The sequence below is a fragment of the Schistocerca gregaria genome, chromosome 3, assembly GCF_023897955.1.
Source record: "Schistocerca gregaria isolate iqSchGreg1 chromosome 3, iqSchGreg1.2, whole genome shotgun sequence".
Lineage (NCBI taxonomy): Eukaryota > Metazoa > Arthropoda > Insecta > Orthoptera > Acrididae > Schistocerca > Schistocerca gregaria.
The window spans coordinates 169,587,412-169,611,527 of NC_064922.1; the positions used below are offsets into that span (position 1 = coordinate 169,587,412).

At 38.4% G+C, this 24,116-nt stretch overlaps 1 protein-coding gene across 2 annotated transcripts in view; it reads right to left on the reverse strand.

Moving 5' to 3' along the window:
- Positions 1 to 24,116, reverse strand: part of LOC126353873 (uncharacterized) — a 107,860-nt gene that overhangs the window by 28,373 nt on the left and 55,371 nt on the right. The gene's annotated exons all lie outside the window — the stretch shown is intronic.

Genomic DNA, 24,116 nt, shown 5'->3' on the forward strand with positions numbered 1-24,116 from the left:
TTGTAGCCTATATACAAGACAGTCTTTGTAAAATGTAAATCAGCCCACCCATTTAGCCATGAGGTCTAATGCACTGCTTTCTGGGCAGAAAGGTGTGCTGGTCTCTGGCACGAATCCGCCCAGCGGATTAGTGTCGAGGTTGGCTGTGCCGGCCAGTCTGTGGATGGTTTTTAAGGCAGTTTTTCATCTGCCTCTGTGAATGCGGGCTGGTTCCCCTTATTCCATCTCAGTTACACTATGTCGGCGATTGCTGTGCAAACACTTTCTCCATGTACGCGTACACCATAATTACTCTACCATGCAAACATTACCGTTGCACTTGTCTGGTGGAGACATTCCTGAGGGGTCCACTGGGAGACGAACCCCACAATAACTCTGGGTTCGGTATGGGGCGGGGTGAGTAAACTGTTGTGGGGTTGTGTACCACTGCAGGCTACGACGGGGACGAAGCCTCTCCGTTGTTTCTAGGTCCTCAGTTCCATACAATACAAAGTGTAAATCAATATAATATAATATATAATAAATATAATAGAGGGAAACATTCCACGTGGGAAAAATATATCTAAAAACAAAGTTGATGTGACTTACCAAACAAAAGTGCTGGCAGGTCGATAGATACACAAACAAACACACAAAATTTAAGCTTTCGCAACAAACGGTTGCTTCTTCAGGAAAGAGGTAAGGAGAGGGAAAGACGAAAGGATGTGGGTTTTAAAGGAGAGGGTAAGGAGTCATTCCAATCCCGGGAGCGGAAAGTCTTACCTTAAGGGGAAAAAATGACAGGTATACATGTCTGCTTGTGTCTGTGTATGTGCGCGAGTGTATACCTGTCCTTTTTTCCCCTTAAGGTAAGTCTTTCCGCTGCCGGGATTGGAATGACTCCTTACCCTCTCCCTTAAAACCCACATCCTTTCGTCTTTCCCTCTCCTATCCTCTTTCCTGATGAAGCAACCGTGGGTTGCGAAAGCTTGAATTTTGTGTGTGTGTTTGTGTTTGTTTGCGTGTCTATCAACATACCAATGCTTTCATTTGGTAAGTTACATCAGAGATAAATTCTATATTGAAAGAATAATTTCAAAACAAATTGTCACTTCTTTAGTGTAAGCCTCACATCTAATATGTTTTTTCTTTTTCCCCAACAAGAACTTCTATGAAATTTCCCATTAGAATAAAATAGTACACTGGGAAGAGACTCTGATGCATATCATTGCCTTTCACAGTGAATGCTCTTACTACCTGAACTATATCGGAACAGCTCAGGATTCACTTTCACAGCGTCAGTTTTGTAATTATCTCTCCCCTATTTGCTCTGGAGATAGTCTGTGAATCATGCCTCAGTGATTCTGTCGGTAAGAGCATTGACTGTAAAAGACAAGAGTCTGGATTCACATTCAGCTCCAGCACACAGTTTTGACCAGTCAGGAAATGTGGCAACAGTACACAATCCACTGTTGATTGAATTATCCTTTGTGATTTACTTCAGTATTTTAACAAAAGATTTTTTTGAGTTGTAAGCAACAGCTGAAAGTAATACTTACAGTGATTGGTCACAACATTTTGAACACACTTTTAATATGAGAACGAGATCTCCCGTGTAATGTGGAAGGCATATAACATAATTCTATAAAGGAAAATTCACTTGAGAACACTGTAAAATTAAGTCAGTATTGCTGGCCAGTACTTGCCTTTGTCAGGCAAAATTTGAGTACTTCTCGTGTTGTTGTTGCTGTTGACTGTGGTCTTCAGTCCAGAGACTGGTTTGATGCAGCTCTCCATGTTACTCTATCCTGTGCAAGCTTCTTTATCTCTCTGTACCTACATCCTTCTGAATCTGTTTAGTATAATCAACTCTTGGTCTGCCTCTACGATTTTTACCCTCTGCGCTGCCCTCCAATACTAAATTGGTGATCCCTTGATGCCTCAGAATATCTCCTACCAACCGTTCCCTTCTTCTAGTCAAGTTGTGCCACTAACTCCTCTTCTCCTCAATTCTATTCAATACCTCCTCATTAGTTATGTGATCTACCCATCTAATCTTTGCCAGCCGGGTTGGCCGAGCGGTACTAGGCGCTACAGTCTGGAACTCCGCAACCTCTATGGTCGCAGGTTCGAATCCTGCTTCAGGCACGGATGTGTGTGATGTCCTTAGGTTAGTTAGGTTTAAGTAGTTCTAAGTTCTAGGGGACTGATGAACTCAGAAGTCAAGTACCATAGTGCTCAGAGCCATTTGAACCATCTAATCTTCAGCATTCTTCTGCAGCACCACATTTTGAAAGCTTCTAGTCTCTTTTTGTCTAAACTATTTATCATCCACGTTTCACTTCAATACATGGCTATACTCCATACAAATACTTTCAGAAATGACCTTCTGATGTTAACAAATTTCTCTTCTTCAGAAACGCTCTCCTTGCCATTGCCAGTCTACATTTTATATCCTCTCTACTTCAACCATCATCAGTTATTTTGCACCCCAAATAGCAAAACTCCTTTACTACTTTAAGTGTCTCATTTCCTAATGTAACACCATCATCATCACCTGATTTAATTCGACTACCTTCCATTATCTTCGTTTTCCTTTTGTTGTTGTTCACCTTACATCCTCCTTTCAAGACATTGTCCATTCCGTTCAGCTGCTCTTCCAGGTCCTTTGCTGTCTCTGACAGAATTACAATGTCATCGGCGAACCTCAAAGTTTTTATTTCTTCTCCATGGGTTTTAATACCTACTCCGAATTTTTCTTTTGTTTCCTTTACTGTTTACTCAACATACAGATTGAATAACATCGGGGAGAGGCTACAACCCTGTCTCACTCCCTTCCCAACCACAGCTTCTCTTTCATGTCCCTCGACTCTTATAACTGCCATCTGGTTTCTGTACAAATTGTAAATAGCCTTTCGCTCCCTGAATTTTACACCTGCCACCTTTAGAATTTGAAAGAGAGTATTCCAGTCAACATTGTCAAAAGCTTTCTCTAAGTCTACAAATGCTAGAAATGTAGGTTTGCCTTTCCTTTATCTATTTTCTAAGATAAGTTGTAGGGTCAGTATTACCTCACATGTTCCTATATTTCTATGGAATCCACACTGATCTTCCCTGAGGACAGCTTCAACCAGTTTTTCATTCGTCTGTAAAGTATTCGTGTTAGTATTTTGCAGCTGTGACTTATCAAACTGATAGTTTGGTAATTTTCACATCTGCCAATACCTGATATCTTTGGGATTGTAATTATTATATTCTTCTTGAAGTCTGAGGGTATTTCACCTGTCTCATACATCTTGCTCACCAGATGGTACAGTTTTGTCAGGACTGGCTCTGCCAAAGTTGTAAGTAGTTCTAATGGAGATGTTGTCTACTCGTGGGGCCTTGTTTCGACTCAGGTCTTTCACTGCTCTTTCAAACTATTCACGCAGTATCATATCTCGCATTTCATCTTCATCTACATCCTCTTCCATTTCCATAATATTGTCCTCAAGAACGTCACCCTTGTACAGACCCTCTACATACTCCTTCCACCTTTCTGCTTTCCATTCTTCGCTTAGAACTGGGTTTCCATCTAAGCTCTTGATATTCGTACAAGTGGTTCTCTTTTCTCCAAAGGTCTCTTTAATTTTCCTGTAGGCAGTATCTACCTTACTCTAGTGATATATGCCTCCACATCCTTACATTTGTCCTCTAGCCATCCCTGCTTAGCCATTTTGCACTTCCTGTCGATCTCATTTTTGAGATGTTTGTATTTCTTTTTACCTGCTTCATTTACTGTATTTTTGTGTTTTCACCTTTAATCCATTAAATTCAATATCTCTTCTGTTACCCAAGTATTTCTATTAGCCCTCGTCTTTTTACCTACTTGATCCTCTGCTGCCTTCACTATTTTATCGCTCAAAGCTACCCATTCTTCTTCTACTGTTTTTCTTTCACCTAGTCTTGTCAATCATTCCCTAATGCTCTCCCTGAAACTCTTTACAACCTCTGGTTTAGTCAGTTTATCCAGGTACCATCTCCTTAAATTCCCACCTTTTTGCAGTTTCTTCAGTTTTAATCTACAGTTCATAACCAGTAGATTGTGGCCTGAGTCCACATCTGCCACTGGTAATGTCTTACAATTTAAAACCTGGTTCCTAAATCTCTGTTTTACCATTATATAATCTACCTGAAACCTTCCATTATCTCTGGGCTTCTTTCGTGTATACAATCTTCTTTTATGATTCTTGAACCAAGTGTTAGCTATGATTTAGTTATGCTCTGTGCCAAATTCTAGCAGGCGGCTTCCTCTTTCATTCCTTACCCCCATTCCATATTCACCTACTATGTTTCCTTCTCTTCCTTTTCCTACACTCGAATTCCAGTCACCCATGACTATTAAATTTTCGTCTCCCTTCACTATCAGAATAATTTCTTTAATCTCATCACACATTTCATCAATCTCTTCGTCATCTGCGGAGCTAGTCGGCATGTAAGCTTGTACTACTGTGGTAGGCATGGGCTTTGTATCTATCTTGGCCACAATAATGCGATCACTATGCTGTTTGTAGTAGTTTACTCGCATTCCTATTTTTTTATTCATTATTAAACATACTCCTGCATTACCCCTATTTGTTATTGTATTTATATCCCTGTATTCACATGACCAGAAGTCTTGTTCCTCCTGCCACCGAATTTCACTAATTCCCACTATATCTAACTTTAACCTATCCATTTCCCTTTTTACATTTTCTAACTAACCTGCCTAATTAAGGGATCTGACATTCCACACTCTGACTTGTAGAACGCCAGTTTTCTTTCTCCTGATAACAACATCCTCCGGAGTAGTCTCTGCCGGAGATCCGAATGGGGGACTATTTTACCTCTGGAATATTTTACCCAAGAGGACGCTATCAATATTCAACCATACAGTAAAGCTGCATGCCCCCATGAAAAATTATGGCTGTAGTCTCCCCTTGCTTTCAGCCATTCGCAATACTAGCACAGCAAGGCCATTTTGGTTAGTGTTACTAGGCAGACTGTTGCCCCTGCAGCTACTGAAAAGGCTGCTGCCTGTCTTTAGGAACCACACATTTGTCTGGCCTCTCAAAAGATACCCCTCCGTTGTGGTTGCACCTACGGTACAGTTATCTGTATCGCTGAGGCGCTCAAGCCTCCCCACCAACGGCAAGGTCCATGGTTCAATACATTATCAGCTGTATAAAAATTTTGCCTCTTAAAGGTAAGTACTGACTTTTGTGTCATAATTTTATATAAATTAATTTGAAAACAAATAAATAAAAATCCACTCACGAAGCAAAAGCAGAAGAAAACACACATAAACCTTAAAAAAGCATGTAAGCTTTCAGAGCCAGTGTCTCCTTCGTCTTGCACAAGGGCTGAAGGGGAAGGAAGAAGGATGAAGAAAAAGGACTGCTGATGTTTAGAGAATGGGGAGCATCCAGTAAGTCTCCGCTGTCCAAGGGTTCTGTGCAACTTTTCCAAACTCTCCCCATTCCCTAAATCTCACCAATTATTTTTTTCCGTTCCTCTTGCTTCCCCTTCTGCCAGAAGAAGGAGCCACTGGCTCCAAAAGCTTGCACATTTATTTAACCTTTATATATGTTTTCTTTTGCTGCTGCTTGGTGAGCACATTTTTTAATCTATCCAATTATATTATATTTTCAAAAATTGATTATTTTCATTGATATATTAATTCAAAAGGTGTATAACAAGTGATGAGATGCAGAAAAATCACCTGATTCAATCCATGTACTGAGTATTCAGAAAGTAGAGGAAATAGTAAAGAGCAGAATGTGGACCCCAGTGGTAATGTGGCCAAAAATCATGAAAATTGTACGGCTCAGCAGATATTAGCATGTTCCCATAATAGCATCTATCAAAATAACTATGGAACAGCTAGTGAATTAAATGTTTCAGTGAAACACTCACACCACCATGATTTGACCACTAGACAACATATACAAATTTCCAGTTATTCCTGGAATGCCAACCCCATGACAACTGTTAGTCAACAGACGTCATGTGGGATGTAAACATGGAAATAGTAGTGGTACAAGGTAGCACAGAGAAATTTTAAGTTGGTGCTTACAGAAATGGGGGAAAGGCATCATACTGAGTGGCACAACAGACACTTAGTTACCATGGAGCAGTCAAATGGTTCAGAGCATGCAGTCAACACACATTCGTTTAACCAACATAGTTACAGTTTGACAGCTGTATAATGTGAGTTTCGAATTTTGAGGAAACTGGTTAGGCTCCGATGAAAGAGGTTGGTTGTGTTTCAAAGTGTGCAGTAACAATGAAAATACAGATGCCGTGTGGGCTGCCATGAAAAGGAATCATCCTAAATCAGTGCAAAAACTTGCCTAGTTGTTGCAGCTCAGACGTGGTGGCATCCAAAGAATACTTCATCGGCTTGAATTTCATCCATTCAGAATTAAGACTGTGTAACAACTGTATCCTAATGACTAACCTGCACATGTAAAAGGTAAACAATAGCTGTTTAGGGCCAGTGAGGAAGCAAACTATATTCAGAGTCTTAATATATGAAGAAGCCTATTGTCAATCAAGTTGTCACATGAATCAGATGAACTTCTGTTACCTGGCTCAAGAAAACCCTTCTCAGCTTCACCAGTGTCCATTGCACAGTAACAAAGTTACTATACGGTGTGTAGTGGAGTGATAGGCCCATACTTCTTTGAGGATGGAGGCACCTTACACTCTGCCAGTCTCCGGTAGTGGTAAAATGCTTGTCTGTGGATCGCGTAATTTCAAGGAATGACAAAACTGCTTCACTTGAGCACCCCAGTCTCCAGATCTCTGGTAGTTCTTTTATGGGGACATCTGATGGACACTGTGTATCAGAATAGACCAAGAAACCTAGGTCAGCTCAAGGTGCAGACTGAAATCATCACCATTTGAAGTGATACATTGTAAAATCTACAGCAATGACCTAACTCAATGTGTGTTGCAAAAATAGACAGTATACGGCTTTTTTTTTCTCTTAAAATATTGCCTAATGCTTTAGTCAGTCATGACACTGACCTGGGCTTCTTGAGACTTGCAAACATTGACATATGTATACATTACTTTAGTATTATTCTTGATTTTTTGCATCACAGCTGTCACACCTACCAAACACTGCATTTTCCAATTATTTGAAGGGCAAGGTGATTAATTCGATGGCACAGTCCATATCAATTCAGGCAGGCTAGGAAAAAATGTTATCTTCATAGTTTCAGATGTTATTGAATTTGGCATGTGTTAAAAAGAAGGACTCCATAAAAATTTCTGCTTGGAGATACAGCCCTCCAAAGATCACACTGTGCATGTCATTTTGAAGACGCAAATTTTAGAAAAAATTTTAAAATGCTGTATCTCTGGAACACTTGGCTTATTTTTTTTCATTTGAAAGATAATTGCTTCACGATTACAAAGAAATCCTACATTTGGACATATCTGTCAAAGTTCTTTTACTGTAGCATTCTGAACTTTTTTTTATAATTTATGGATTTTTTTTTTCAAAAATTCCAGTGCATAAAGTTTTGATTTTTTTTCTGTTAATTAGTAACATATAGTTCTACATTCCCTGAAAAGTAGAGCTTCCACTTTTAGGTTGAACAGGTTTTATTAACACTTGAAATTTTTGCCATACACATAAAACCTGTTTTATCACTACATTGTTACTTACAGGCCCACAAAAATCAAAACCTAGCCTTATTCAACATAGTTTTAGTTTTGAAAGATGAGTAAGGGTGTCATTTATCAAGCATTTTAAATGTTTCCAAAATGTTTGTGAAAGATCCAAAGACTTAAAGGTTTCAATTTATACAACTTCTATGCACTCTGTTTTGTACTGAAATTAGCCAGTCAATGAAATAAAAATGTGTTCCACTTCTTCAATATCTTCCTTTGATGTAGAGTGATGCCTTCCAGTTGAAGCAATAGGAACTGGAGCCCACACAATTGTTTACCAAAGTAATGAAATTTCTTCTTTCTTGCTCTTTAAAGTGCGTGCAATATGAGTTCGCCCATCACTTTGAGTCTAAAAATGTGTCTTCAGAATTCCCTTTCACAGTAGTAGTTTGTTTGGACAAATCCCTTTTTCTGCTCATGGAGTTCTTCGATTCCCTCTTTGGACAAAAAGATGAGGGCTGTGGATGTGTAAGATATCACAACTCTCGTAAAATCCTCAGCATTCTGAATCACAGCTGTATTTGCTCTGGAAAGATTCTGTTTTGTAGCATTGTGCTTCAGCAGGCCTCCTACATCATCATAAGGCCCCTTCCTGTGACCAGTAGCACTGTATACCCAGTCGGTTGGCACAAACAATTTAACTCAAGTCAAACAGCTGGTAACGATTTTTAAAATGACTAGGAGCACCATCAGAAATAATGATGATCTTCTCTGCCCCTTTTTGAGGTTGAAGAATTTTGTGCATTGCTAGCAAAGCATGTGCAGAGTCATGTCCTGTGTCATCACTTATAATTGCAACACTTGTGGTCTTGTTTTGAAAATATGTCACTCCTGTAAACATTGAAACCTGCTCATTACTCCAACGATATCCTTGTACTTCTTGTGGGAGAATTACAGACCAGTTCTCAGCAAAATCACAGTGAAGCATTAAACACAGTTCTTCAGCCTGTACACACCCTTTCACTTCTGCATTGTGCTATTGTTGAAATTTCTTCAGATGCTGATGTGTTACTGCTGTCACTGACAATTTGCCAAATTCATCAATGAAACTGTCAAAGGCAACAGTTTTCTTAATTAACTTATTTTCTTCCCATGTTGCATATGTAACTTCTGCAGAGTTATCTGTTATGTCTTCCAGGCCAAGTGTCTGTTAAGACAGTCCTCCCTTTCCAGGGCAGTCACCACTTTCTTGAAACAAAAAAGTCTCTCGCTTTACGTCACAGACTGATGACTTCACATGCCCAACCAAGGTGTCATATGCCACGTGCTCAAGCAAGTTCTTAGAAGTTACCACACAATACACACATAAACAGACATCTCTAGGTGGGTGTGTAACTACCCACTTAGGTCGTAGTGCATAAGATTTTGACCTTCCAACATGTGAACTTGTGTAGTTTCTCTTACAAATTTTAAAAGTTTCTTTAATACTGCGAGTCATGTCTGTCTTCCTTTCACAACCTTTTGACCTTCAACTGTTACAGTAATAGTGTCTTTTTTGTTGGTACTCTGGCGAGAACTATCCCATTTATCTTCCAGATAAAATGACTGCACTATTTGAACTTGAGCTGCCTCTTCAGGATGACCATAATATGGATCTGGTCTTCCAGACTCCTTTAACACATCTCACATTTCGTGATTTGTCTACCACGTACGTTGATACTGATAGAACGTGGTTCAAAATTGTTTTCTTTGAAAATGTCTCACTTGCACCTTTTCATTGTAGAATGCACAATATTCAACAGATGAATTGATATTTGTGAAAAACTCCTGCCAAGAGGTCTAAGAGTGCTTTGGTTCATTTTCTCCTTAATATGGAAGTTCTACTTTGAAGAGTGTGATCAGTTTTGCTGTAGTGTATTCATCCATAGCTTTAGTAATTTATCTGCACTTTCTTGATCCATGGAGCTCATGACTTGACTTCACTGACCATGGTTTCTGAATAGGACTAACACCTATCAGTGTAGTTGACTGATTCAGGGTATTTAATTCTTCCTCTATTGATGAAAAGTTAGTATTGTCTGCACCATGGGAGGCTTCACCTTGTTCATATACTATCATTGTCGTTATTCTATCAAAACACTTAGAACACAAAAAGTCATTAATGGAAACATCTTCACTTTGAAACAGAGTCTTCAAATGAGAACACTTATTCCCAACTTGAACAAAGTCTGTTTTTTAGTTTGTCTTATACATCACTCTTTTATGCAGATGCAGTCAGCACACTTCACTCTCCTGTGGCCCCAGACCTTTTCACAAAACACACTGCAACTGTGTCAACTGGCAAATTCCTCATGATAACACAGTACTCACTGGATGGTCTCAGATTTCTTAGAAGCCTCTTCAGTAAACAAATTAGCATTGAACAACTACAATACAGAAACCTGCAATGAACAACCACAACAAAGAAACTGACAAGAAACAACAACAAAGTGTAAGAAATATCTGCAACAGAGCAAGTGAAAAGAAATAACTGCAACAAAGGCAATAGAAATAAACATTGTAACAAAGAAATCAGTAAGAAACAACTTCAATGAAGACGCATATTACCCTTGAAAGTTAAAAGAAATGATTTTTTTTTAAAATAAAACCTGTCCTACTTAAAAGTGGAAGCTCTCCTTTATAGAGAAATAGTACTACATGGTACTAATCAAAAGAAAAAAATCTAAATTTCTGGATTGGCATTTTTGAAAATAAATAAAATGTTCTGTAAATTACAAAAAATTCAAAAGGCAACAGTAAAAGAGCCTTGGCAGATACTTCCAAATGGACAATACCATTGTAATCATAAAGCGATTATCTTTCAAATAAATAAATAAATAACCCTAACAAAATATCTAGAACTGTTACAGAGATACAGCATTTTTAAAACAATTCCGAAATTCACATTTTCAAAATGGTGTTCGCAATGTCATTTTCGGAGGCCTGTATCTCGGGGCAGGGAATATCTTTTTTTTTTTTTTTTTTTTTGAGAAAACAAAAATATACGTGTTTTTTACTTACTCCTGAATTTTAGCATATGCTATATTCAATAACATCCAAGACTATGAAGGTAACCCTCCTGCCTGAAGTGATATGGATTATGCCCCATGTCATATCTGGCTTCCAAATTTGCTTGGTATCAGCCCTATTGAACATATATGTCATGTTCACTCAGAGTTAATAAACACTAACACAATTTCAGAAATATGTTGCCTGTATGCGGACATCTACAGTTACACAAGATAGGCAGGAACTATTTCAAGAAAAATTTCAGACATCTACATCAAATATAAATCCTCTTTCATAACTAAATTTTGCACTTTTGAAAACTTGCAGCTATCACTGTTATTATTTATGTTTGATTTATTTTTAAGTCATAAGATTCCACTCTTGAAAAGTTTTGTTTCTGTGTACTTCATATACAGCATCTGTGGGATACAATTTTTAAATTTTATCAGAATGTTTTCTACTTGTTTCTTACTAATTTGGTCTGTAGTAGATGCTGCATATTGTACTCATTAGGACTGTAGAATATGGAAATCATATTATGACTTCAAAATTTTTTATTTTCATTTTCCCAAAAAATAACAGCCAGCCTTGACTATAAATTGTAAGTCTGTTGCAACAAGAAAAATGAGCATTATGGTTTAATCTCCCATCAATGAAAAGATCACTTGAGATGCAGCACAAGCTTGGATGGGAAGGGACCATCCTAGCACTTGAGAGAGTTTTTGTTACCTTCATAGTTTCAGATGTTATTGAATTTGGCATGTGTTAAAAAGAAGGACTCCATAAAAATTTCTGCTTGGAGATACAGCCCTCCAAAGATCACACTGTGCATGTCATTTTGAAGACGCAAATTTTGGAAAAAATTTTAAAATGCTGTATCTCTGGAACACTTCTAGATATATTGTTGGCTTTTTTTTCATTTGAAAGATAATTGCTTCACGATTACAAAGAAATCCTACATTTGGACATATCTGTCAAAGTTCTTTTACTATAGCATTCTGAACTTTTTTTTTATAATTTACGGATTTTTTTTTCCTTCAAAAATTCCAGTGCATAAAATCTTGATTTTTTTCTGTTGATTAGTAACATATAGTTCTACATTCCCTGAAAAGTAGAACTTCCACTTTTAGGTTGAACAGGTTTTATTAACACTTGAAATTTTTGCCATACACATAAAACCTGTTTTATTACTACATTGTTACTTACAGGCCTACAAAAATCAAAACCTAGCCTTATTCAACATAGTTTTAGTTTTGAAAGATGAGTAAAGGTGTCATTTATCAAGCATTTTAAATGCTTCCAAAATGTATGTGAAAGATCCAAAGACTTAAAGGTTTCAATTTATACAACTTCTATGCACTCTGTTTTGTACTGAAATTAGCCAGTCAATGAAATATATATGGTGTCACCGCCAGACACCACACTTGCTAGGTGGTAGCCTTTAAATCGGCCGCGGTCCGGTAGTATACGTCGGACCCGCGTGTCGCCAATATCAGTGATTGCAGACCGAGCGCCGCCACATGGCAGGTCTAGAGAGACTTCCTAGCACTCGCCCCAGTTGTACAGCTGACTTTGCTAGCGATGGTTCACTGACTTCTACGCTCTCATTTGCCGAGACAATAGTTAGCATAGCCTTCAGCTACGTTATTATCAGTTACGATTGATACTGTGAATCATATAATGTCAAGAGCGATGTTCGTCATTAATGGATTGAAGTTAAGTATTCCACCAGCTACGTCAGTTTTTCTCAATTCTAATTCCCTTGTCAAGTTCCAAACCTCACGCCAGCCTGCGTCAGCTGAGACGCGTGCATTTCGGGCTCCTTTAGCAATACGGCGTTGGCTCTCCTTCCAACCACAACAATAAAAATGTGTTCCACTTCTTCAGTATCTTCCTTTGATATAGAGTGATGCCTTCCAGTTGAACCAATAGGAACTGACCGAACTAACGAAATTTCTTCTTTCTTGCTCTTTAAAGCAAGAACCTACTCACTCAATTGTTATGACTGCTTAAGTTTTGAATTCATTACATTTATAATCTTGTGAAAGATTATATATAGAGAGAGAGTACATAGTAGGTACTTTGTATGTCACATTATAAAAACAAACCCGTCCATCACAACAATGAATGGGTTTGTTCTTATAATGTGACATACAAAGTAACTACTATGTACTCTCTCTATATATATAATCTTTCACAATATTATACATGTAATGAATTCAAAGACTAGTCATAACAATTGAGTGAGTAGATTGTTGCTTGACAGATCTGAAACTAAATGGATATAAGTTATAGGGAATTTCCCCAATACTGATATAATGGATGTGCATGTTTTCAAGAGAAGTGCTATCAAAATATGTTCCAATAACAAATGAGATTAAATTTACCAAATGAACTATGTGTAGCAATTTTGAGTTGCATGTCTTGTCTCATTTTGTGAAATTTACATTATCAAAATTTGAATAGTGTTCAACAGTAACATACATGTATCTGAACTGGAACAGCATAAATTCATTCTGGTATGCCCTCTAATAATTGCAATCTCAATAAGACAGTATAGATACTGCTTTTACTTCCTCTCCATATCATAAGACTCCTTTTACATAATTCCAGTTAATAAGAATAAAGGAAAAAAAGAACAAAACAGGCATTTTAAAAATAAAATTGCTAGAATCCTGTACATAACTGAATACACACCATGGCTCCAGGCTATCAATGCGTTACACTTCAAATAGTCCACCAACGGCAGCTTTGTGAGTCAGCCACCAGAGGCCACCTATAGTGGGTCACAAGACTATTGCACATGGTCAGACACCCACCACACTGCCTACTGGAGCCTTCCTTTATATAAAGACAGTGCAGCCGGTGCTCCTCCGCAGATTCTGTTCTACAGCTTACAGTACTGTTTCTACGTCTGATATTTACGTGTATGCAGGCAAACAAACTTTTGTTCTTAGTGCCTGCACTACTGGTTGTTTCCAGCACAATGGCAAAAATATTAAACTTTTTTTAATGAAAAAAAGGTGCTTATTTTGAAATCTCCAGAACTGTTTCATCTGCTTTTCCACACACACTCAAGACAACTAGTCTGAGTAAAATCAGACAAAATTTTGCAACTTAATTTAGAAATACTGTTTTGAGTTAAACTTTCCTGAAGGCACTAGAGCAAACAGCAGATCAGTCACCTGCATTTATATTATTATAAGAAATTATCAGTTTGAAAATGCAAATACACACCACTTTGACCTAGGCATTTCTGATCATCAGTTCTGTTTATTGAGCACTTAAAAGCAGATCAATTAAGCCTTCAGAAGTGCATATAAAAAGAAATTTTTATCGAAAGTAATATGGATTTAATCTGGAATAAACTCAGAATTGTAAGCTCACCTGTAGACTACTACCATTCAAAGACCATAAACTAAGGCAAATTCTTAAATTGTTTTTTAGATATACATCATGAAACTCTTCCTCCTAGATCTTAGATGTAGATGAAGATGGAATGGGAGATATGATACTGCGTGAAGAGTTTGACAGAGCACTGAAAGACGTGAGTCGAAACAAGGCCCCGGGAGTAGACAACATTCCATTAGAACTACTGACAGCCTCGGGAGTGCCAGTCCTGACAAAACTATGCCATCTGGTGAGCAAAATGTATGGGACACACGAAATACCCTCAGACTTCAAGAAGAATATAATAATTCCAATCGAAAGAAAGCAGGCGTTGACAGATATGAAAATTACCGAACTATCAGTTTAATAAGTCACAGCTGCAAAATACTAACGCAAATTCTTTACAGACGAATGGAAAAACTGGTAGAAACCGACCTCGGTGAAGATCAGTTTGGATTCCGTAGAAATACTGGAACACGTGAGGCAATACTGACCCTACGACTTATCTTAGAAGAAAGATTAAGGAAAGGCAAACCTACATTTCTAGCATTTGTAGACTTAGAGAAAGCTTTTGACAATGTTGACTGGAATACTCTCTTTCAAATTCTAAAGGTGGCAGGTGTAAAATTCAGGGAGCGAAAGGCTATTTACAATTTGTACAGAAACCAGATGGCAGTTATAGGAGTCGAGGGACATCAAAGGGAAGCAGTGGTTGGGAAGGGAGTAAGACAAGGTTGTAACCTCTCCCCGATGTTATTCAATCTGTACATTGAGCAAGCAGTAAAGGAAACAAAAGAAAAATTCGGAGTAGGTATTAAAATCCATGGAGAAGAAATAAAAACTTTGAGGTTCGCCGATGACATTGTAATTCTGTCAGAGACAGCAAAGGACTTGGAAGAGCAGTTGAATGGAATGGACAGTGTCTTGAAAGGAGGATATAAGATGAACATCAACAAAAGCAAAACGAGGATAATAGAATGTGTTCGAATTAAGTCAGGTGATGCTGAGGGAATTAGATTAGGAAATGAGACACTTAAAGTAGTAAAGGAGTTTTGCTATTTGGGGAGCAAAATAACTGATGATGGTCGAAGTAGAGAGGATATAAAATGTAGACTGGCAATGGCAAGGAAAGCGTTTCGGAAGAAGAGAAATTTGTTAACATCGAGTATAGATTTAAGTGTCAGGAAGTGGTTTCTGAAAGTATTTGTATGGAGTGTAGCCATGTATGGAAGTGAAACATGGCCGATAAGTAGTTTGGACAAGAAGAGAATAGAAGCTTTCGAAATATGGTGCTACAGAAGAATGCTGAAGATTAGATGGGTAGATCACATAACTAATGATGAAGTATTGAATAAGATTGGGGAGAAGAGAAGTTTGTGGCACAACTTGACCAGAAGAAGGGATCTGTTGGTAGGACTTGTTCTGAGGCATCAAGGGATCACCAATTTAGTATTGGAGGGCAGCGTGGAGGGTAAAAATCGTAAAGGGAGACCAAGAGATGAATATACTAAGCAAATTCAGAGGATGTGGGTTGCAGTAGGTACTGGGAGATGAAGAAGCTTGCACAAGATAGAGCAGCATGGAGAGCTGCATCAAACCAACAACAACAACCATTTGCAATATGTATTTTGGCATGTGACACAAGCACAGACACCGGAAAAGTAGTCTATCACTGCTACTTTGAGTCAGTTATTTGATATGGCATAATCTTCAGAAAATGTCATGAGACTCCTATTATTACAAAACAAAAAAATTGGAATGTATGTTGGCAAACAATGTGTATCCTTTTGACCACTGATAAAAAAATTAAAAATACCACACATTTTTTCCCTTTACATATTTGAGTTGGTCTCACTGTTATATAAAAATCAGGATATACTAAACTCTTTCCATTTTGACCACAACTACAACACTCACCATACAGAGCAGTTCTTTGATGCCTGCCAAGATTTATTCTAGTGATCAATTTTTCAATCTGACCAAGAACCTTAGTCAAGATGCAACATAAAACAATAGCAATAACAACAACAACAACAACACCTACTACTACTACTACTACTACTACTACTACAGTGTTCGGAAATTAAGTTTGCCTTTGTTTACAGAACAGTGAAAAAACAACAATGTTTAGTTATGTTAATGGATCATGTTCATGCCTAAGTAAAAGAAATTCTGATTTTAACTGTTAGAGGCTACATGGTGTACTCACACTGAAGACAAAATAAACAATAAATCCATATAAATAAAAACGTAAATGTCCATTTGTTCAGAATTGTGTATCTCTGAAAGTTCTTGACTGACTGCTTTGAAATACTGACAACGCTTCATTCTAATACAGGCATGTTATTAGGTATCTATTTCTTTAAAACAATATGTACAAATACATTATTACATGTTCCTGTTACTAAATTTACAAAAAATTATATATTACATATATTTTAAAAGAGATATATAAAAATACAGGCATACTCCAGTGCAACATTTTGTCAAAATTTCAGAGCATTTGGTCAAAAACTTTCAGGTATTTGAGATTAGGAATATTTATAGTTTCTACATCAGTACAAACGTAGATGTTTATTTCTTGAAAATCTCAACAGACTGCTTTGAAATTTTGATGCAAAACTGAATGTGGGTGTGTTTTTAGGTACCTAATTCTTCAATATAAACAAAGACATTGTTACCAAAAATCTCAAAATACAACTTTCCGATTTACTTCAGATTTTCACACATTACTGTAATTAATGTTTAGATGCATATAAACTACAGTGGAATCTCACTTATCAAGCATCTCCCATAACGCTCAATTCGCATAACAAGCAAAACAAATTGTACAAAAATGACTCGCTTAGCAAATTATGTTTCACATAACGAGTGACATGGAGATTTAGTGTAATGTCACCACTCATTATCATGCAGTTGGGAAAAAGTTCAACAATATGAACACCTTTCATTGTTGGCAGTGGCATAGGAGCAATGTCTTTAGTATGTACTGCAGTCTGGATTTAGCACTCTTTCTGCAGTCATCTTCCTGCAGCTTGTGATCACACATTTCCCAAAACTTGTGTTTACACAGCAATTTTTGTGTTAAATTTTAGTAACCTTTGTAGAAATGCCCCCGAAGATAAGGCCGCAAGAAGGCGACCATAACAGAAAGAAAATGGCCTTAGAAATGAAATGTAAAATCATTGAAAAATGTGAATGTGGTGTGAGTATTGATGATTTAGCACGCACATACAGTCGGCCTACACCAACTATTTGCACTATCCTCAAGAACAACATAATTAATGAGATTGATGCTGCAAAGGGAGTGACAATTGTACCTAAACAACGGTTTCATACTCTGGACAAAGCTGAAGGGCTGCTCCTTATATGGGTAAGTGAAAGACAATTGCAAGGTGACACTATTAATGAGATCATCATCTGTGAGAACATGAGAATGATTTTCACCAATCTCGTTAACAAGACGCCAGGATGGCTGAAGTGTTTAAGGGAAGCCGTGGGTGGTTCGAGAGAAGAACTGGCATCCACAGCATTGTGAGGCATAGAGAAGCAGCCAAGTCTGACAAAGGCAGCAGAGAATTTCACCAGCAACTTCAAGATCTTCATAGATTCTGGGGGTTATCTGCCACAACAGGTTTTTAATTGAGACGGGTCTATTCTGGGGAAAAAAAAGGTCGAAACGTACCTTTATAACAGCAGATGAGAATGCATTGCCTGGTCACAAGCCAATGAAAGACCATCACACGCTGCTGTTCTGTGCCAATGAAAGTGGTGATTTGACAAACTACTGCTTTATTAACATTCAGAAACGCCATGGGCCTTCAAGAAGTGCAAGTCCAGAAGAGCAGGTTAAATGTGATGTCAAGGTCAAACAGCAAGGCTTGGATGACACATGATCTTTTTTGTGATTGGATTAATGAAGTGTTTGGTCCATCAGTGAAAAAATATTTTCTTGAGATGTAACTGCCACTCCATGTCTTGCTTGTTATGGATTACGCTTTCCAATTTCTGCCTACCATCACCACTCCATTACTCCAGCCTATGGATCAGCCGTTTATTTCCAACTTTAAGAAGCTCTACACTAAAGCACTGTCCGAACAGTGCTTTAATTTGTCTGAAGCTACCAACCTCACTCTCAGAGAGTTTTGGAAATATCATTTCAACATTGTTGCCTGCTTCAGGACGATCAAAAAGGCATAAGAAGGGGTTACTAGCAGACCACTTACTTCTGCTTGGAAGAAGCTCTGGCCAGAGTGCGTTATCAAATGTGACTCTGAGGCATTTGATTCAGTATCTGTGGAGTGTGTAGTCAATGATATTGTGTCTTTGGCTAAGAGCATGGGACCAGAAGAGGATAACAATGATATTGATGAGCTTGTGGAAGATCACACGGTCAAGAAATGAGCACTGAAGAGGTTATGGAGTTGCAGGGTATTTCAAAGCAGGAAGTTGCGGAGAGGAGTTCGGAGGAGGAGGAGGAGGAGAAATCTTCTGGTGCAAAAAGAGAAATGATGAAAATCATAACCCCCAATAAAGCAGTGGCTAAGGTGGGGAGGCTTGCGTGCATCAGCGATACAGATAGTCATACCGTAGGTGCAACCACAATGGAGGGGTATCTGTTGAGAGGCCGGACAAATGTGTGGTTCCTGAAGAGGGGCAACAGCCTTTTCAATAGTTGCAGGGGCAACAGTCTGGATGATTGACTGATCTGGCATTGTGACACTAACCAAAACGGCCTTGCTGTGCTGGTACTGCGAACAGCTGAAAGCAATGGGAAACTACAGCCGTAATTTTTCCTGAGGGCATGCAGCTTTACTGTATGGTTAAATGATGATGGCGTCCTCTTGGGTAAAATATTCCGGAGGTAAAATAGTCCCCCATTCGAATTTCCGGCTGGGGACTACTCAAGAGGACGTCGTCATCAGGAGAAAGAAAACTGGCATTCTACGGATCGGAGCGTGGAATGTCAGATCCCTTAATCAAGCAGGTAGGTTAGAAAATTTAAAAAGGGAAATGGATAGGTTAAAGTTAGATTTACTAGGAATTAGTGGAGTTCTGTGGCAGGAGCAACAAGAAGTTTGGTCAGGCGAATAAAGGCTTATAAATACAAAATCAAATAGGGGTAATGCAGGAGTAGCTTTAATAATGAATAAAAAATAGGAGCATCGGTAAGCTACTATGAACAGCATTGTTGTTGATGTTGTTGTGGTTTGATGCAGCTCTCCATGCTACTCTATCCTGTGCAAGTTTCTTCATCTCCCAGTACCTACTGCAACCTACATCCTTCTGAATCTGCTTAGTGTATTCATCTCTTGGTCTCCCTCTACGATTCTTATCCTCCACACTGCCCTCCAATGCTAAACTGGTGATCCCTTGATGCCTCAGAACATGTCCTACCAACCGATCCCTTCTTCTGGTCAAGTTGTGCCACAAGCTCCTCTTCTCCCCAATCCTATTCAATACCTCCTCATTAGTTACGTGATCTACCCATCTAATCTTCAGCATTCTTCTGTAGCACCACATTTCAAAAGCTTCTATTCTCTTCTTGTCCAAACTATTTATCGTCCATGTTTCACTTCCATACATGGCTACACTCCATACAAATACTTTCAGAAATGACTTCCTGACACTTAAATCTATACTCGATGTTAACAAATTTCTCTTCTTCAGAAACGCCTTCCTTCCCATTGCCAGTCTACATTTTATATCCTCTCTACTTCGACCACCATCAGTTTTATTACTTCATAAATAGCAAAACTCCTTAACTACTTTAAGTGTCTCATTTCCTAATCTAATTCCCTCAGCATAACCCGACTTAATTCGACTACATTCCATTATCCTCTTTTTCCTTTTTCTTTTGTTAACGTTCATCTTATATCCTCCTTTCAGGACACTGTCCATTCCATTCAACTGCTCTTCCAAGTCCTTTGCTGTCTCTGACAGAATTACAATGTCATTGGCTACCCTTAAAGTTTTTATTTCTTCTCCATGGACTTTGATACCTACTCCGAAATTTTCTTTTGTTTCCTTTACTGCTTGCTCAATATACAGATTGAATAACATCGGGGAGAGGTTACAACCCTGTCTCACTCCCTTCCCAACCACAGCTTCTCTTTCATGTCCCTCAACTCTTATAACTGCTATCTGGTTTATGTGCAAATTGTAAATAGCCTTTCGCTCCCTGTATTTTACCCCTGCCACCTTTAGAATTGTCAAAAGCCTTCTCCAAGTCTACAAATGCTAGAAACGTAGGTTTGCCCTTCCTTAATCTTTCTTCTAAGATAAGTCGCAAGGTCAGTATTGCCTCACATGTTCCAGTGTTTCTACGGAATCCAAACTGATCTTCCCCGAGGTTGGCTACTACTAGTTTTTCCATTCGTCTGTAAAGAATTCATGTTAATATTTTGCAGCTGTGGCTTATTAAACTGATTGTTTGGTAATTCTCACATCTGTCAACACCTGCTTTCTTTGGGATTGGAATTATCATATTCTTCTTGAAGTCTGAGGGTATTTCGCCTGTTTCATACATCTTGCTCACAAGATGGTAGAGTTTTGTCAGGACTGGCTCTCCCAAGGCCGTCAGTAGTTCCAATGGAATGTTGTCTACTCCCGGGGCCTTGTTTCGACTCAGGTCTTTCAGTGCTCTGTCAAAGTCTTCAAGCAGTATCGTATCTCCCATTTCATCTTCATCTACATCCTCTTCCATTTCCATAATATTGTCCTCAAGTACATCGCCCTTGTATAGACCCTCTATATACTCCTTCCACCTTTCTGCTTTTCCTTCTTTGCTTAGAACTGGGTTTCCATCTGAGCTCTTGATGTTCACACAAGTGGTTCTCTTATCTCCAAAGGTCTCTTTAATTTTCCTGTAGGATGTATCTATCTTACCCCTAGTGAGATAAGCCTCTATATCCTTACATTTTTCCTCCAGCCATCCCTGCTTAGTTATTTTGCACTTCCTGTCAATCTCATTTTTGAGACGTTTGTATTCCTTTTTGCCTGCTTCATTTACTGCATTCTTATATTTTCTCCTTTCATCAATTAAATTCAATATTTCTTATGTTACCCAAGGATTTCAACTAGCCCTCGTCTTTTTACCTACTTGATCCTCTGCTGCCTTCACTACTTCATCCCTCAAAGCTACCCATTCTTCTTCTACTGTATTTCTTTCCCCCATTCCTGTCAATTGTTCCCTTATGCTCTTCCTGAAACTCTGTACAACCTCTGGTTCTTTCAGTTTATCCAGGTCCCATCTCCTTAATTTCCCACCTTTTTGCAGTTTCTTCAGTTTTAATCTACAGGTCATAACCAATAGATTGTGGTCTGAGTCCACATCTGCCCCTGGGAATGACTTACAATTTAAAACCTGGTTCCTAAATCTCTGTCTTACCATTATATGATCTATCTGGTACCTTTTAGTATCTCCAGGGTTCTTCCATGTATACAACCTTCTTTCATGATTCTTAAACCAAGTGTTAGCTATGATTGAGTTGTGCTCTGTGCAAAATTCTACCAGGCGGCTTCCTCTTTCATTTCTTAGTCCCAGTCCATATTCACCTACTGTTTCCTTCTCTCCCTTTTCCTACACTTGAATTCCAGTCACCCATGACTATTAAATTTTCGTCTCCCTTCACTATCTGTATAATTTCTTTTATTTCATCATACATTTCTTCAATTTCTTCGTCATCTGCAGAGCCAGTTGGCATATAAACTTGTACTACTGTAGTAGGTGTGGGCCTCGTATCTATCTTGGCCACAATAATGTGTTCACTTTGCTGTTTGTAGTAGCTTACCCGCACTCCTATTTTTCTATTCATTATTAAACCTACTCCTGCATTACCCCTATTTGATTTTGTATTTATAACCCTGTAGACACCTGACCAGAAGTCTTGTTCCTCCTGCCACCGAACTTCACTAATTCCCACTATATCTAACTTGAACCTATCCATTTTCCTTTTTAAATGAACAGCATAGTGAACGCATTATTGTCGCCAAAGTAGATACGAAGAACACACCTACTAGAGTAGTACAAGTTTATATGCCAACTAGCTCTGCAGATGACGAAGAAATTGAAAAAAATGTATGATGAAATAAAAGAAATTATTCAGATAGTGAAGGGAGACGAAAATGTAATAGTCATGGGGGACTGGAATTCGGTAGTAAGAAAAGGAAGAGAAGGAAACGTAGTAGGTGAATATGGATTGGGGCTAAGAAATGAAAGAGGAAGCCGTCTGGTAGAATTTTGCACAGAGCATAACTTAATCATAGCTAACACTTGGTTCAGGAAACATAAAAGAAGGTTGAATACATGGAAGAAGCCTGGAGATACTGACAGGTTTCAGATAGATCATATAATGGTAAGACAGAGATTTAGGAATCAGGTTTTAAATTGTAAGACATTACCAGTGGCAGATGTGGACTCTGACCACAATCTATTGGTTATGACCTGTAGATTAACACTGAAGAAACTGCAAAAAGGTGGGAAATTAAGGAGATGGGACCTGGATAAACTGAAAGAACTAGAGGTTGTACAGAGTTTCAGGGAGAGCATAAGGGAACAATTGACAGGAATGGGGGAAAGAAATACAGTAGAAGAAGAATGGGTAGCTTTGAGGGATGAAGTAGTGAAGGCAGCAGAGGATCAAGTAGGTAAAAAGGCGAGGGCTAATAGAAATCCTTGGGTAACAGAAGAGATATTGAATTTAATTGATTAAAGGTGAAAACACAAAAATACAGTAAATGAAGCAGGCAAAAAGAAATACAAACATCTCAAAAATGAGATCGACAGGAAGTGCAAAATGGCTAAGCAGGGATGGCTAGAGGACAAATGTAAGGATGTGGAGGCATATATCACTAGGGTAAGGTAGATACTGCCTACAGGAAAATTAAAGAGACCTTTGGAGAAAAGAGAACCACTTGTACGAATATCAAGAGCTTAGATGGAAACCCAGTTCTAAGCAAAGAAGGGAAAGCAGAAAGATTGAAGGAGTATATAGAGGGTCTGTACAAGGGTGACATTCTTGAGGGAAATGGAAGAGGATGTAGATGAAGATGAAATGCGAGATATGATACTGCGTGAAGAGTTTGAAAGAGCACTGAAAGACCTGAGTCGAAACAAGTGCCCGCGAGTAGACAACCTCTCCATTAGAACTACTTACAGCTTTGGCAGAGCCAGTCCTGCCAAACTCTACCATCTGGTGAGCAAGATGTATGAGACAGGCGAAATACCCTCAGACTTCAAGAAGCATGTAATAATTCCAATCCCAAAGAAAGCACGTGCTGACAGATGTGAAAATTACCGAACAATCAGTCACAGCTGCAAAATACTAACGTGAATTCTTTACAGACAAATGGAAAAACTGGTTGAAGCCGACCTCGAGGAAGATCAGTTTGGATTCCGTAGGAATATTGGAACACGTGAGGCAATACTGACCCTACGACTTATCTTGGAAGCTAGATTAAGGAAAGGCAAACCTACATTTCTAGCATTTGTAGACTTAGAGAAGGCTTTTGACAATGTTGACTGGAATACTCTCTTTCAAATTCTGAAGGTGGCAGGGGTAAAATACAGGAAGCGAAAGGCTATTTACAATTTGTACAGAAACCAGATGGCAGTTAGAAGAGTCGAGGGACATGAAAGGGAAGCATTAAAGAGAACTTTACACCAAAAGTGTTTTTGCTTTTATTTACAAAGCATCTTCTGTGGTCGTCCTGGAAATATGGATACATGTCTGTACATTGTCGTTGTTACAGACTAAAAACAGTATTTCTTTATAAATTTGGCATGCAATTTACATAGGGTGTTTCTGTCTCTTGTTGCATATTTTCATTCGTTGTTAGGGGACATTGGGGTCAAAAGAAACTTTGTCGCATATTTACACTTGGAGTTTTGTGAATGCACTTTTTCATTCATTGCAGTGGTATTATTTGCATTTTACCTCACTTTAGAAAAAGAACTACAGTTACACATGTTCCACACTCATCACAGTATTACAGTGTTTACATTTGTTCATTTGTTTTTTGTGTGGTTGTAAGCATTGCCAACCTGTGATTTTTTT